The sequence below is a fragment of the Mobula birostris genome, chromosome 11 (assembly GCF_030028105.1).
Source record: "Mobula birostris isolate sMobBir1 chromosome 11, sMobBir1.hap1, whole genome shotgun sequence".
Lineage (NCBI taxonomy): Eukaryota > Metazoa > Chordata > Chondrichthyes > Myliobatiformes > Myliobatidae > Mobula > Mobula birostris.
Window position 1 is genome coordinate 75122116 of NC_092380.1, and position 13559 is coordinate 75135674.

Here is a 13559-nt window from a genome sequence, read left to right on the forward strand (position 1 = left end):
TCTCCTGTTTTACATCAACAGTGCTGAGGTTGAAAGATTGAAAGCTTCAAATTCCTAAGAGTAAGCCTGTCCTGGTCAAACCATGTAGATGCCACACCAAACAAGCACACCAGTATCTACTTCCTTCAGAGGCTAAAGAAATTTGGCATGTCCGATTTGACCCTATCACTTTTTAGAAAGCATCCTATCTGGATGCACCATGACTTGGTATGGTAACTGCTCTGCCTGAAACTACAGAGGGGGTTGGAAATACAGTTCACCAAATCACAAAAGCCACTTCCCCTCCATGGACTATGGCTATACTCCACTGTCTCAGTAAATAGCCAATATAAACAAAGACCTCAGCCACTCCACAATCAGGCAGAAAATACAAAACCCTGGAAGTATGTACCACCAGGCTCAATGACTGCTTCTAGATTCTAGCATCTTATTGTAAGACCATAAGACACAGGAGCAGAATTAGGCCATTCAGCCCATTAAGTCTGCTACACCATTCTATCGTGGCTGATCGTGGATCCCACTCAAACCTATACACCTGCCTTCTCGCCATATCTTTTGATGCTCTGACCAATCAGGAAATGATCAATTTACGCCTTAAATATACCAATGAACTTGGCCTCCATCACATTCTGTGGCAAAGCAGTTCACAGAATTACTACTCTCTGGCTAAAAAAATATTCCTCCTCAGCTCTGTTCTAAAGGGTCGCCTCTCAATTTTGAGGCTGTGCCCTTTAGTTCTGGTTACCCCCACCACGGAAACATCCTCTCCACATCCAACCTATCTAGTCCTTTCAACATTTGGTTGGTTTCAATGATATTTCACCCCCCCCCACCCGCATTCTTCCAAATTCCTGTGAGTACAGGCCCAAAGCTGCTAAATGCTCCTCATATGTTAACACTTTCATTCCCAGAATCATCCTTGTGAACCTCCTCTGGACTCTCTCCAATGACAACACATTCCTTCTGTGATATGGGACAAAACTGTTGACAATACTCTAGGTGCAGTCTGACTAGTGTCTTATAAAGGCTCATCATTATCTCCTTGCTTTTATATATTCCCCTTGAAATAATTGCCAACATTGCATTTGCCTTCTTTAACACAGACTCAACCTATAAATTAACCTTCTGGGAGTCTTGCACAAGGACTCCTAATTTCCTCTGTACTTCTGATGTTTGAACTTTCTCTCCATTTAGATAATAGTAGTCCACACTATTGTTCCTTTTATCAAAATGCATTATCATACATTTCCCAACACTATATTCCATCTGCCACTTTTTTACCCATTCTTCCACTTTGTCTATGTCCTGTTGCAATCGCATTGCTTCTCCAGCACTACCTACCCTTCCAGCTATCTTCATAACATACGCAAACTTTGCCACAAAGACATTAATTCCATTATCTAAATAATTGCTCAAGAATTTCAGCATCTACTGAATCTCAGTGATCAAATTCATCAGTCTGCTGTGTTTTGTTGCTTTAGTCTCACCTGCAGTGCTCTCCTCTGGAGATACGACCAATTCCACTTCCTTCACCGTGAGGTACACCACTAGGCACTGGCAGCCAACCAAAAAAGGCCCCTTTTATTCCCACTCACTGCCTCCTGCCTGTCAGCCATTCCACTATCCATGCCAGTATTTTTCCTGTAACGCCATAGGAGTTTATCTTGTTAAGCAGCTTTATCAACTGCTTTCCAAAAATCCAAGTAAGTGACATCCACTGCCTCTCCTTTGTCCACCCTGCCTGTTATTCAAGGAACTCTAACAGATTTGTACCAGGGGACTACTGAGCAATCTTGGTAGAATAAAATAGACTTTTGACCTCACCAGGCCTCATTGTGGCCCTGCACCTTATTGTCTGCCTGCACTGCACTTTCTCTGTAACTGTAACACCTGATTCTTCATTCTGTTATTTCCCTTGTGCTTCCTCAGTGCATTGCTAGAATGAAATGATCTGTATGGATGGCATGCAACTTTTTCGCTGATTTGTGTGCTTGCCCCTGAGATAATTGTGAACATTTTGGAATTCTCCTCAAACGCACTTGCCAACGATATTATTTCAGGGTTCATTTTTAAGTTTCTTCTTAAATTCTCTCTTACATTCTGTCTTACTTGTGGAATTTGTTACCACAGGCAGCTGTGGAGCCCAGGTCGTTGGGTGTATCTAAGGCAGACATTAATAGGTTCCTGATTGGACACGACATCAAAGGTGACGGGGAGAAAGCCAGGGAATAGGGTTGAGGAAGGGTAAAAAAGGATCTGCCATGACTGCATGGTGGAGCAAACTCGATGGGCCAAATGGCCTGATTCTGCTACTACGTCTTATGGTTATATGGTCTTATACTACACTTTTAAGAGATTGCTATCCCACTTTTTCACCCCAGTCTGCCGTTCAATATCCTTTGTTATTCAAAGTTCCCTAAAATTGCTGTCTTTGTTTTTCGGTAAAAGACTTTCATTTGTCAACTGTTGTTTTACCTGTGAGCAACTGCTCCCCGTCTACTGGAGTGGAGAAAGGGACATGCAGAATCAGATATATTGGCAACCACGTTGATTGTTCTCTGTTGATATTGGAGTTGTACAGTTGTACAGGGTGGCTCTAAGGTTGCAGGAAGTTTGCCAATGGACTCAGCTGATCATGGAGCAGCACAGTTATTGTAATGCTATTCCAGTGCCAGTGATCGGGGTTCAATTCTGCCTCAGTCTGTATGGAGTTTGTTTGGTCTCCCTGTGACTGTGTGGTTTTCTGCCAGGTGCTCTGATTTCCTCCCACATTCCAAAGTTGTACAGGTTAGTTAGCCACAAAGGTGTAATAAGGTGGCATAAGCTCAGTGGTCCCAAAGGGCCTGTTACTGTGCTGCATCTCAAAAAGATCTATGATTATCCATTTTAGTTTTAGGCCATATAACCATAAGACCTAGGAACTGAATTAGGCCATTTGGCCCATCGAGTCTGCTCCGCCATTCAATCATGGTTGATCTATTTTTCCCCTCCACAGCCCCACTCCCCAGCCTTCTCCTGTAAACTTTGATGCCGTGTCTGATAAAGAATCTATCTATTTCTACCTTAAGTGCAGCCAATAACCTGACCTCCACAGCTGCTTTTGGTAACAAATTCTACAAATTCACCACCCTCTGGTTAAAGACATTTCTCCGCATCTCTGTTTTAAATGGACACCCCTCTATTCTGAGGTTGTGCCCACTTGTCCTAGATTCCCCCATCACGAGAAGCATCCTTTCCACACCTACTCTGTTTAGGCCTTTCAATGAGATCCCTCCTCATCCTCCTAAATTCCAGCGAATGCAGATCCAGAGCGTTCCTCATATGATAACCCTTTCATTCCCAGAACTATCCTTGTGAACCTCCTCTGAACCCTTTCCAATGCCAGAACATTTTTTCTCAGATGATGAGCCCAAAACTGTTCACCGCTTCACCAGTGCCTTATAAAGACTCAGCATTACATCCTTGCTCTTGTATTCTAGACCTCTTTAAATGAATGCTAACATTGCACTTGCCTTCTTCTCCACTGTCTGAACCTGCAAACTAACCTTTAAGGTGTTCTGCACAAGGACTCCCAAGTCCCTTTGTAACTCAGATTTTTGGATTTTCTCCCTATTTAGCAAACAGTCTGCACATTTATTTCTACTACCAAAGTACATTACCATGCATTTTTCAAATTGTAATTCCTTTACCACTTTCTTTCCCATTCTCCTAATCTATCTAAGTACTTTTGCAGCCCTCCTGTTTCCTTAATGCTATCTACCCCTCCGCAACTCTTTGTATCATCTGAAAACATGGCAACAGTGCTATCTATTCCACCATCTAAATCACTGACATACAGAATTAAAATGTAGTCCCAACACTGACCCCTGAGGAACACTACTAGTCTCTAGGAGCCAACCAGAAAAGGATCATTTAATTCCCACTTGCTGCCTCCTACCATTTAGCCAATGCTCTAACCATACCAGTAACATTCCTGTAAAACCATGGGCTCTTAATACGGTGAGATAGCTTCATGTGTGGCATCCTGTCAAAGGCCTTTTGAAAGTCCATATATACAACATCCACAGCATCCCTTTTATCTATCCTACTCAAAGAATTCCAACAGATTCATCAGGCAAGATTTTCCCTTAAGAAAATCATGCTGACTTTGTCCTATCTTGTCCTGTGTCATCAAGTACTCCATAACATTATCCTTAGCAATTAACTCCAAAATCTTCCCAACCACTGATTTAAGGCTAACTGGTCTATTAATTTCCTTTCTGAAGCCTTCCTCCCTTCTTAAAGAATGGAGTGACATTTGCAATTTCCAGTTCTCTGGCCCAATGCCAGAGTACAATGATTTTTGAAAGATCATTACTAATGCCTTCACAATCTCTACCGCCACTTCTTTCAGAGCCCTTTCAGAGTGCGGTTCATCTGGTCCAGGTGACTGATGTACCTTAGGTCTTTCAGCTTTTTGAGTACCTTCACTGCTAGTGTCTTCGACAGTTAAGACTGATGCAAAATACTCATTTAGTTCAGCTGCCGTCTCCTTGTCCCCCATTATTTTTTCTCCGCCTCATTTTCTAGTGGTCCTACATCCACTCTCATCTCCCTTATTTTTTACATACTTAAAAATGCTTTTACTCTCCACTTTGATATTGTTTGCTAGCTTGCTTTCATATTTCATCTTTTCCATCCTAATAATTCTTTTAGTTGCTCTCCGTAGGCTTTTAAATGTTTCCCAATCCTCTAACCCCTGCTAATTTTTGCTTTATATACCCATTCCTTTGCTTTTACATTAGTTTTGACTTCCCTGTCAGTCATGGTTATACTATTTTGCCATTTGAGTATTTCTTCATATTTGGAATATATCTGTCTTGCATCTTCCTCATTTTTCCCAGAAACTCACGCCTTTGCTGCTCTGCTGTCATCCCTGCCAACATTTCCTTCCAATTTACTTTGGCCAACTCCTCTCTCATACCACTGTAATCTCCTTTACTCCACTGAAATATTGCTATGTCAGACTTTACTTTCTCCCTATGAAATTTCAAGTTGAATACAATCATATTGTGATCACTGACTCCTAGGGGTTCTTTTACCTTAAGCTCCCTAATCGCCTCCTGTTGCACAACACCCAATCTAGTAAAGCTGATCCCCTAGTAGGCTCAATGACGAACTTTTCTAAAAAGCCATCTCATAGGCATTGAACAAACTCACTCTCTTAAGATCTATTACCATCCTAATTTTCTCAATGGACCTGCATGTTAAAATTTCCCCTGACTATCATAACATTGCCGTTTTGACATGTTTTCTATTTCCCATTGTAATCTGTGGTCCATATCCCAGCGACTGTTGGGAGGCCTGTATATAACTGCCATCAGGGTCCTTTTACCCTTGCCGTTTCTTACTCAACCCACAAGGATTCAACATATTCCAATCCTCTGTCATATCTTTCCACTCATTTCATGCCATTCTTTACTGGTAGAGCTGCACCACCTCCTCTGCCTACCTTCCTATTCCTCTGATACAATGTGTAATCTTGGACATTCAGCTCCCAACTACAACTAAATTCAGCCACACTTCAGTGATGGCCACAACATCATATCCACCAATCTGTAAAAGTGCAACAAGATCATCCACCTTATTTCTTGGAGTATTGACCCTTTGAGTACTGTACTTGAGAATTAACCCTTTGAGTACTGTATTTGCTACTCTTTTTGATTCTGCATCCTAATGCACTAATCCTCACCCTGCTGGCTGCAATCTTGTCCTATCATCTGCCTGCCCTTCCTGACAGTCTAACTGAATTTGTTTTTTTACCATTCATCCTATCCTGAGTTCCTTCACTCCAGTTCCCACCTGCCTGCCAAATCAGAATAAACCATCGCCAACAGCTCTAACAAACCTAACCAGGAGATATTGGTCCCCCTTAGCTTCACTTGCAACCTGTTACTCGTGTACAGATCATACCTCCCCCAGAAGAGATCCCAATGATCCAAGAACCTGAAGCCCTGCCCCCAGCTTCACGACCACACATTTATCAGCCAAATCATCCTGTTTCTACCCTCGCTGGCATGTGACACCCTTACTACCCTGGAGGTCCTGCTTCTCAGCTTTCAAGATTTCAATGATTTTTTTAAATTCTTATAATTCTTTGTAGAACAAAGCCATTCATTGTTGAGAATGAGTATAAATTTTGCCTCTGCCCCACTATTCAAATTAATTCCCATCTCTTATTGCTGTTAAAGGAAACAGGAAAGGAAATCAATTATCAAAGGCACATGTGATTGTCAGATATTGCAATTTGCTGAAGGATTGTGAGCATTTCGCACATGACAGAAGGGGACCAAGTCATTGATAAAGATTGACAATATACTCTTTACTTGTAAGAAATGTTAAAAATGGACTGGTACGAGTATTTATTGGTACATAAGACTGAAGATAAATCTGAGGCCCATATAAAAGATTTGTAAATGAGAGCGAGGAGATAACAGAGGAATTAATCAGCTGCTGATGATTCACAAAGTTTGGCTAGATTGCAGAATGCAAGCAACAAACACAAAAATTGCTGGTGAACGCAGCAGGCCAGGCAGCATTTATAGGAAGAGGTAGAGTCGACGTTTCAGTCCGAGGCTCTTCGGCCGGAAACGTCAACTGTACCTCTTCCTGTAGATGCTGCCTGGCCTGCTGTGTTCACCAGCGTTTTTATGTGTGTATTGTTTGAAATTCCAGCATCTGCAGATTTCCTTGTGTTTGTAGAATGCAAGATCGATGAGAATGAAGAACTTGAAGGAACCAAATTTTCAACAAAGTAAACTATAGAATTTAATAAAGGCTGATGAATCCCAAGGGCCCAATGTCTTGAAAAGGGCTGCTTTGGACAATAGTTAGTGTTTCCATTCTCAGAAAGTTCTGTAGACTCTGAAAGTATTCACATGGATTGGGGGAAGAGTAAAAATTAGGAACTGCCTGTTAGGGAAAATGCTGAAATCTATAGCAAAGGATATAATTACAAAACACAGGAAAGAATAATAGAAGAGTATGATGTTGACATTGATTAATGTGTAACTAATCTGTTGGAGTTCTTTGAGTAGAGTAAGTAAGGGAACCAGTGGATTTGGAAAGATATCAATAAGATTGAAATAGTACAGAGATAAGCTAAGGTTTTATTCCCTGGAGATTGGAATGAGGAGAGATTTGATAGAGGTATACAAAATTATGAGGTGTATGGAAAGGGTAACTGCAAGCAGGCTTTTTCCACTCAGGTTGGGTGAGACTAGAACTAGAAGTCATTCATTAAGGGTGAAATGGGAAGTATTTAATGGGAACCTGAGGGGGAACTTATTCACTCAGAAGGTGTGGTGAGTGTGGCGTGATGGAATGAAGTGGTGGACGGGGTTCTGATGCATCATTTAAGAGAAGTTTGAACAAGTACATGGGTGGGAGGATATGGACAGGTAAGGGTTAATTGCACTAGGCAAAATACAGTGGGTTGGATGGGCTGAAGGATGTGTTTCTGTGCTGTTGTGCTCTGTGACTCAACCCAGTGCTCCTGAGTATATAGTTCAAATGCCCTCTCCTAAAAGGATATACCTGCTATAGAAATTTCACTAAACTGGCTCTGTGAAGGCATAGGTTGAATGAGAGGAGATTGCATTGGAATAGCAAAATTCTCAAGGCTAGATTAAATGAGGGATAATAAATACCTGATTGAGTCGTCGAGGACCCAGGAGAACAGTTTGAGAATGACAACGTGTAACAGATGACTGACCAGCAGAAGAAACATAAGATACATTGAATTCTGAATGGACAGGAAATACTGGGAAGTGGGAGAGTGTCTTTATAAAAACATTTAGTTGACACAATACACCTTGTTGGGCATTTTTTCTCTATGACCATTTAAATTTGACCATCTTTGGGAAAACCTACTAATAGTGATGGTTTGACCTATTGAAATTTGTTTCAGTGTGTATATCAGATAGTTGGATTATACAATACATTATGGCTTAAGCAATATTAAATTCAATGCTGAAGAGTGACATGTGATAGAATGTCAGATTTCAAGCCTCATTTTCGCAGAGTGTATTTGCACAGTCATTGGATTATACATTTTTTGTCATATTGTCCTGTCAAAACCTAGGTATCAATTAATGAGAGTAGGTACATCTTTCAGTGCAACGCTGATGATTTGGGAGGACACCAAGAGCTAGATTGGATGTTTCAAGACATACCTGGGCAGTTTTCCACATTGTCAGTGTTGAAACATTTTGGCTACAGGGGCAACTGGTTTCAGATCACACCCAACAGGCGACGCATTGCTCACGCATATTCACTGTTCAGACTTACATGCAGAAATTTTCATTATCATCCATATGGATGATATTACAGGACATGTCACCTAATGAAGCAATATTATACCAGTGTTTGTGTAAACTGAGCACCATGGCAGGAATGACATTGGAGCCCAGAAGCAGCTAAAAGAATTATCAATTTAATGACAAGCAAATAGAATTGGAAGATAATTAACACAGCACATATATAGAACTGTTCATTCCTTAACCTCAGATTTGTATACTGATACATCCATTTGATCACATTTACATTTGTACTAAACACTTGTTCAAATTATCATTGTTATTTAGAATAAAACTAGTGGCAATAATACATTTTATTTTATCGATATTGTAACATTTGCAATTACAAAATAGCAGCCCTTATTTCTAAGTTTTAATTAGGTAGAGCATTTTCCATCTTAAAGTTACTTGAAGCTTATGCAAGCAATGAATTCAAAGGGGCAAATGTTTGTTATTTTCCATCCTGGTAGCTTTAGCTCTGCCAATCCATACTTCATTTGCATACAAAATGCTTCATTCCAGCAATCAATGAAAGTGCTGTATTTAGAGCTTATCACAAACATGCAGGGAGTGGGTTCTTTAGCCTACTCGTTAAATTCTAACGATGCATAACAACAGGCTGGAGAACTGGAAACTGCATGGGATTTAGAGATGCCTTCACTTTATTTCAAACAATGTGTCAGAAAAGAAATATCACAGGGATTTATCCATTGGGATATACACATCTTGGACCAAAAAGGTATTTTTTTTTGAAATATCAGGAGCATTTGCTATATTGGGAAATAATGCAGAAAGTGGCTTTGTCCTACCCTTAGGAGAATGCCATTTTAATTGAACTATTCAGGTTAGTGCAGCACAAAATTACATAGCCTCTTCAAAGAACAGTGCTCATATGAAAACAGACTTGCTTCCGAAAACTTATTTGAGCACTGTTTTCTCCTTTCAATTGATTCATCAGATTGGGTCAACAATCACTTGAGTATTGAAAGACCAAGTCTGAAGTTTATAGCAACACATCCATATTACCTGAATTAAAGCCTACTTTAAGCTCCATTCTGATGGAAAAAGGAGTTGAATACTGACGTGGAGGTCTCTTTGGGATTTGTTCTTCTTAGCCCCAACTATACCCAATCAATGAATGATATTAATTGACAATAAACTGGACTGGTCTAAGAACACTGAGGCTGTCTACAAGAAGGGTCAGAGCCGTCTCTATTTCCGGAGGAGACTGAGGTCCTTTAACATCTGTCAGACGATGCTGAGGATGTTCTACGAGTCTGTGGTGGCCAGTGCTATCATGTTTGCTGTTGTGTGCTGGGGCAGCAGGCTGAGGGTAGCGGACACCAACAGAATCAACAAACTCATTCGTAAGGCCAGTGATGTTGTAGGGATGGAACTGGTCTCTCTCACAGTGGTGTCTGAAAAGAGGATGCTGTCTAAATTGCATGCCATCTTGGTCAATGTCTCCCATCCACTACATAATGTACTGGGTGGGCACAGGAGTACATTCAGCCAGAGACTCATTCCTCCGAGATGCAGCTCAGAGCGTCATAGGAAGTCATTCCTGCCTGTGGCCATCAAACTTAACAACTCCTCCCTTGGAGGGTCAGACACCCTGAGCCGATAGGCTGGTCCTGGACTTATTTCATAATTTACTGGCATAATTTAAATATTACTATTTAACTACTTATGGTTCTATTACTATTTATTATTTATGGTGCAACTGTAATGAAAACCAATTTCCCCCGGGATCAATAAATTATGACTATGACTATGACTATATTTACTCTTCATTCTTATTCATAATACCCAAAGATAAAGTAGTTTTAATCACGTGCAATGTAAAACATGATAGGTAGCAAATAATGTTCATGGCAACAGACATATGACCTAATCCTGATTCTTCCTTCTGATAGTCCTCCCCAAGTTATGAACACCCATTTTATGGACACCCCATACATATGAACAAGTTTATGGGAGTCCAGCCACATGGATGGGGATGGCTTCGCTGGCTGCTGTGCAGTTGTAGGCATCTTTGGCTGGGTTTGAGTGGGCCATTTCTGAACGCTTTCTCTCTCCATCCCAAACCCACATCTCTCTCGAGCCTCAACATTCCAGGCCTGGGTTGAGCTGGAAGCACTGAACTCACTCACTCACTTGCTCACCAGCTGGCAGGCTCCTTTACCTGTGCCTGCTCGCTCTCCCATCATAGTTCTTTCTGTAATCCTCTCTTACACAATATCAGCCCTACGAACAGTTCCGATTATGAACAATTTTTAGGAATGGAACCCTATGGCAACCCAGGGACTGCCTGGTACACCAAATGTTTACACTGACCAGAGCTTTAGCAGGAACATCACTATTAATGTGCTGGCTACACAAATAGGTCAGAAACATGGCAACCTACAGTAGAATCAGAATCAGATTTATTATCACTGCCTTATATTTTATTTCATAGACACAGTGCAGAGCTGGCCCCTCGAGCACACCATCCCAACATTCTCTGAAACCCCCGTTTCATCTAATCATGGGACAATTTAGAATGACCAATTAACCTAGCCGGTATACCTTTGGACAATGGGAGAAAACCAGAGCACCAGGGGAAACCCATGCGTTCCATGGGTACAGAGGATGCAGGATTTGAACTCTGAACTCCAACGCCCCAAGCTATAATAGCATCACGCTAACTGCTGCACTATGACACAAATTCTGTTGCTTTGTGGTTACAGATGTGTGCAAAGAATTAAAATGACTATAAATTACAAAATAAATAAATAGTGTAACAACAAGAAGTAAGGAGATAGTATTCAAGGGTACCATGGACCGATCAAAAAGCTTATGACAGAGTGGAAGTAAGGTTCGTTCCTGTATGTCTTCCATCTGTAAAACTGAAGTCAGGAGTATGACAAAGTATCTACTGGCCAAGATGAATGCATCTGCAGCGCACTCAAGGTTTTGCGTCATTCTATTCTCTGACCAACCAGCACAAGCATTCTTCATCATTGCCTTCATCATCGAATGTATTCACTCCCTTTTTCAAGGAAGCTGCAGAATGCAACCTTACAAAATTGAGTGCAGAAATTCATCCAGGCTTTTTCAGTAGCACCAGTGTCTGCTTTCCTTATAGGTGGGAAAGGATAACAGTTAAATTACTGCACTGATATCTGGGCCTAAACTATAGACCTTCAAACATGAGCTCACCTGATCAAATCTCACCAAGGCAGCTGGGAAGTTGAAATTCAAGAACTAAATAAATATAGTTTCAGTAACCATAAGGAAATATGAAAATACCAGTGTCATCAAACCCAATTTGTAGAAGGAAGTAAGATACCGTTTGCCAATTTGACTGCTATTGCGTTAATATTCTTTCGGTCTTAACAAGCAGGTTTGGGACTGCAGTAAATGTGAGCAGCATTCACCTTCCATGGGTGAATAAATACCAGCTGAAAGGATAACGGGAGCAGTAACTTGGCTGTAACGTGGTCACTTGCAAGTTCCTCTCCAAGGATGACAGGAGTGAAGGTAGGACCGATTAGAGATAAAGGTGAGAAGATGTGCCTGGAGGCTGTGGAAGTGAGCGAGTTCTCAATGAATACTTCTCTTTGGTATTCACCAATCAGAGGGAACTTGATGACGATGAGGATGATATGAGTGAGGTTGATGTTCTGGAACATATTGATATTAAGGGAGAGGAGGTGTTGGAGTTGTTAAAAATACATTAGGACAGATAAGTCCCCGGGGCCTGATGGAATATTCCCCAGGGTGCTTCACGAGGCGAGGGAAGAGATTGCTGAGTCTCTGGGTAGGATCTTTATGTCCTCATTGTCCACAGGAATGGTACTGGAGGATTGGATGGAGGCGAATGTTGTCCCCTTGTACAAAAAAGGTAGTAGGGATAGTCCGGGTAATTATAGACCAGTGAGCCTTACATCTGTGGTGGGAAAACTGTTGGAAAAGATTCTTAGAGGTAGGATCTATGGGCATTTAGAGAATCATGGTCTGATCAGGGACAGTCAGCATGGCTTTGTGAAGGGCAGATCGTATCTAACAAGCCTGATAGAGTTCTTTGAGGAGGTGACCAGGCATGTAGATGAGGGTAGTGCAGTGGATGCAGTGGGTAGTGGAGGAGAAGATGGCAGCGCAACAGCAGCGTGCGTGGCCACTTCGGTGGTGATATCTGTTATCTGTCAAGTAGGGGACCGTGCACAATTCTGATTTGATGGAGACAGATATGAGAGTACGGAGGAACATCTGGAAAATTTCTGAAATGCCCACTTCACTGCCACTGCTACTGTGTGGTAACCAGAATCTCCAGAGCTGAAGGCCCCGAAATCCTCAACTTTGCGTGTTTCAGCGGCCAGGGCAAGGTCGAAGGCACTTGGCAGAGGATGGCGCTCGGGAGGCTGTATTGGAGAGGCTGGTCGGAAGCTCGAAGTTTTCAGACGGATGGACTCAGTCGGCTGTGGTCGGCTGCTTCCAAGGCATCGGCAAGTTGACAGTGCCTGGAGGTTTATGGCAGGGAGTTTCTCCCTTTTGCCGCCTGCTATTGGGGACTTGGGAGTCGATCGACTTGGGACTTTGAGACTTTTTTTACCGTGCCCATGGTCTGTTCTTCATCAAATTATGGTATTGTTTTGCACTGCTGTAACTATATGTTATAATTATGTGGTTCTGTCAGTGTTAGTCTTTGGTCTGTCCTGTTTTCTGTGATATCACTCCAGATAAACATTGTATCATTTCTTAATGCATATATGCATTTCTAAATGACAAAAAAAAGAGGACTGAGTGTTCTCATAATCTAATCTAATCTAATGTGATCTCCATGGATTTTAGTAAGGCATTTGACAAGGTGCCACACGGTAGGCTTATTCAGAAGGTCAGAAGGCATAGAATCCAGGGAAGTTTGGAGAGGTGGATTCAGAATTGGCTTGCCTGCAGAAGGCAGGGGGTGGTGATGGAGGGAGTACATTCGGATTGGAGGGTTGTGACTAGTGGTGTCCCACAAGGATCGGTTCTGGGACCTCTACTTTTCGTGATTTTTATTAACGACCTGGATGTGGGAGTAGAAGGGTGGGTTGGCAAGTTTGCAGATGACACAAAGGTTGGTGGTGTTGTGGATAGTGTAGAGGATTGTCGAAGATTGCAGAGAGACATTGATAAGATGCAGAAGTGGGCTGAGAAGTGGCAGATGGAGTTCAACCCGGAGAAGTGTGAGGTGGTACA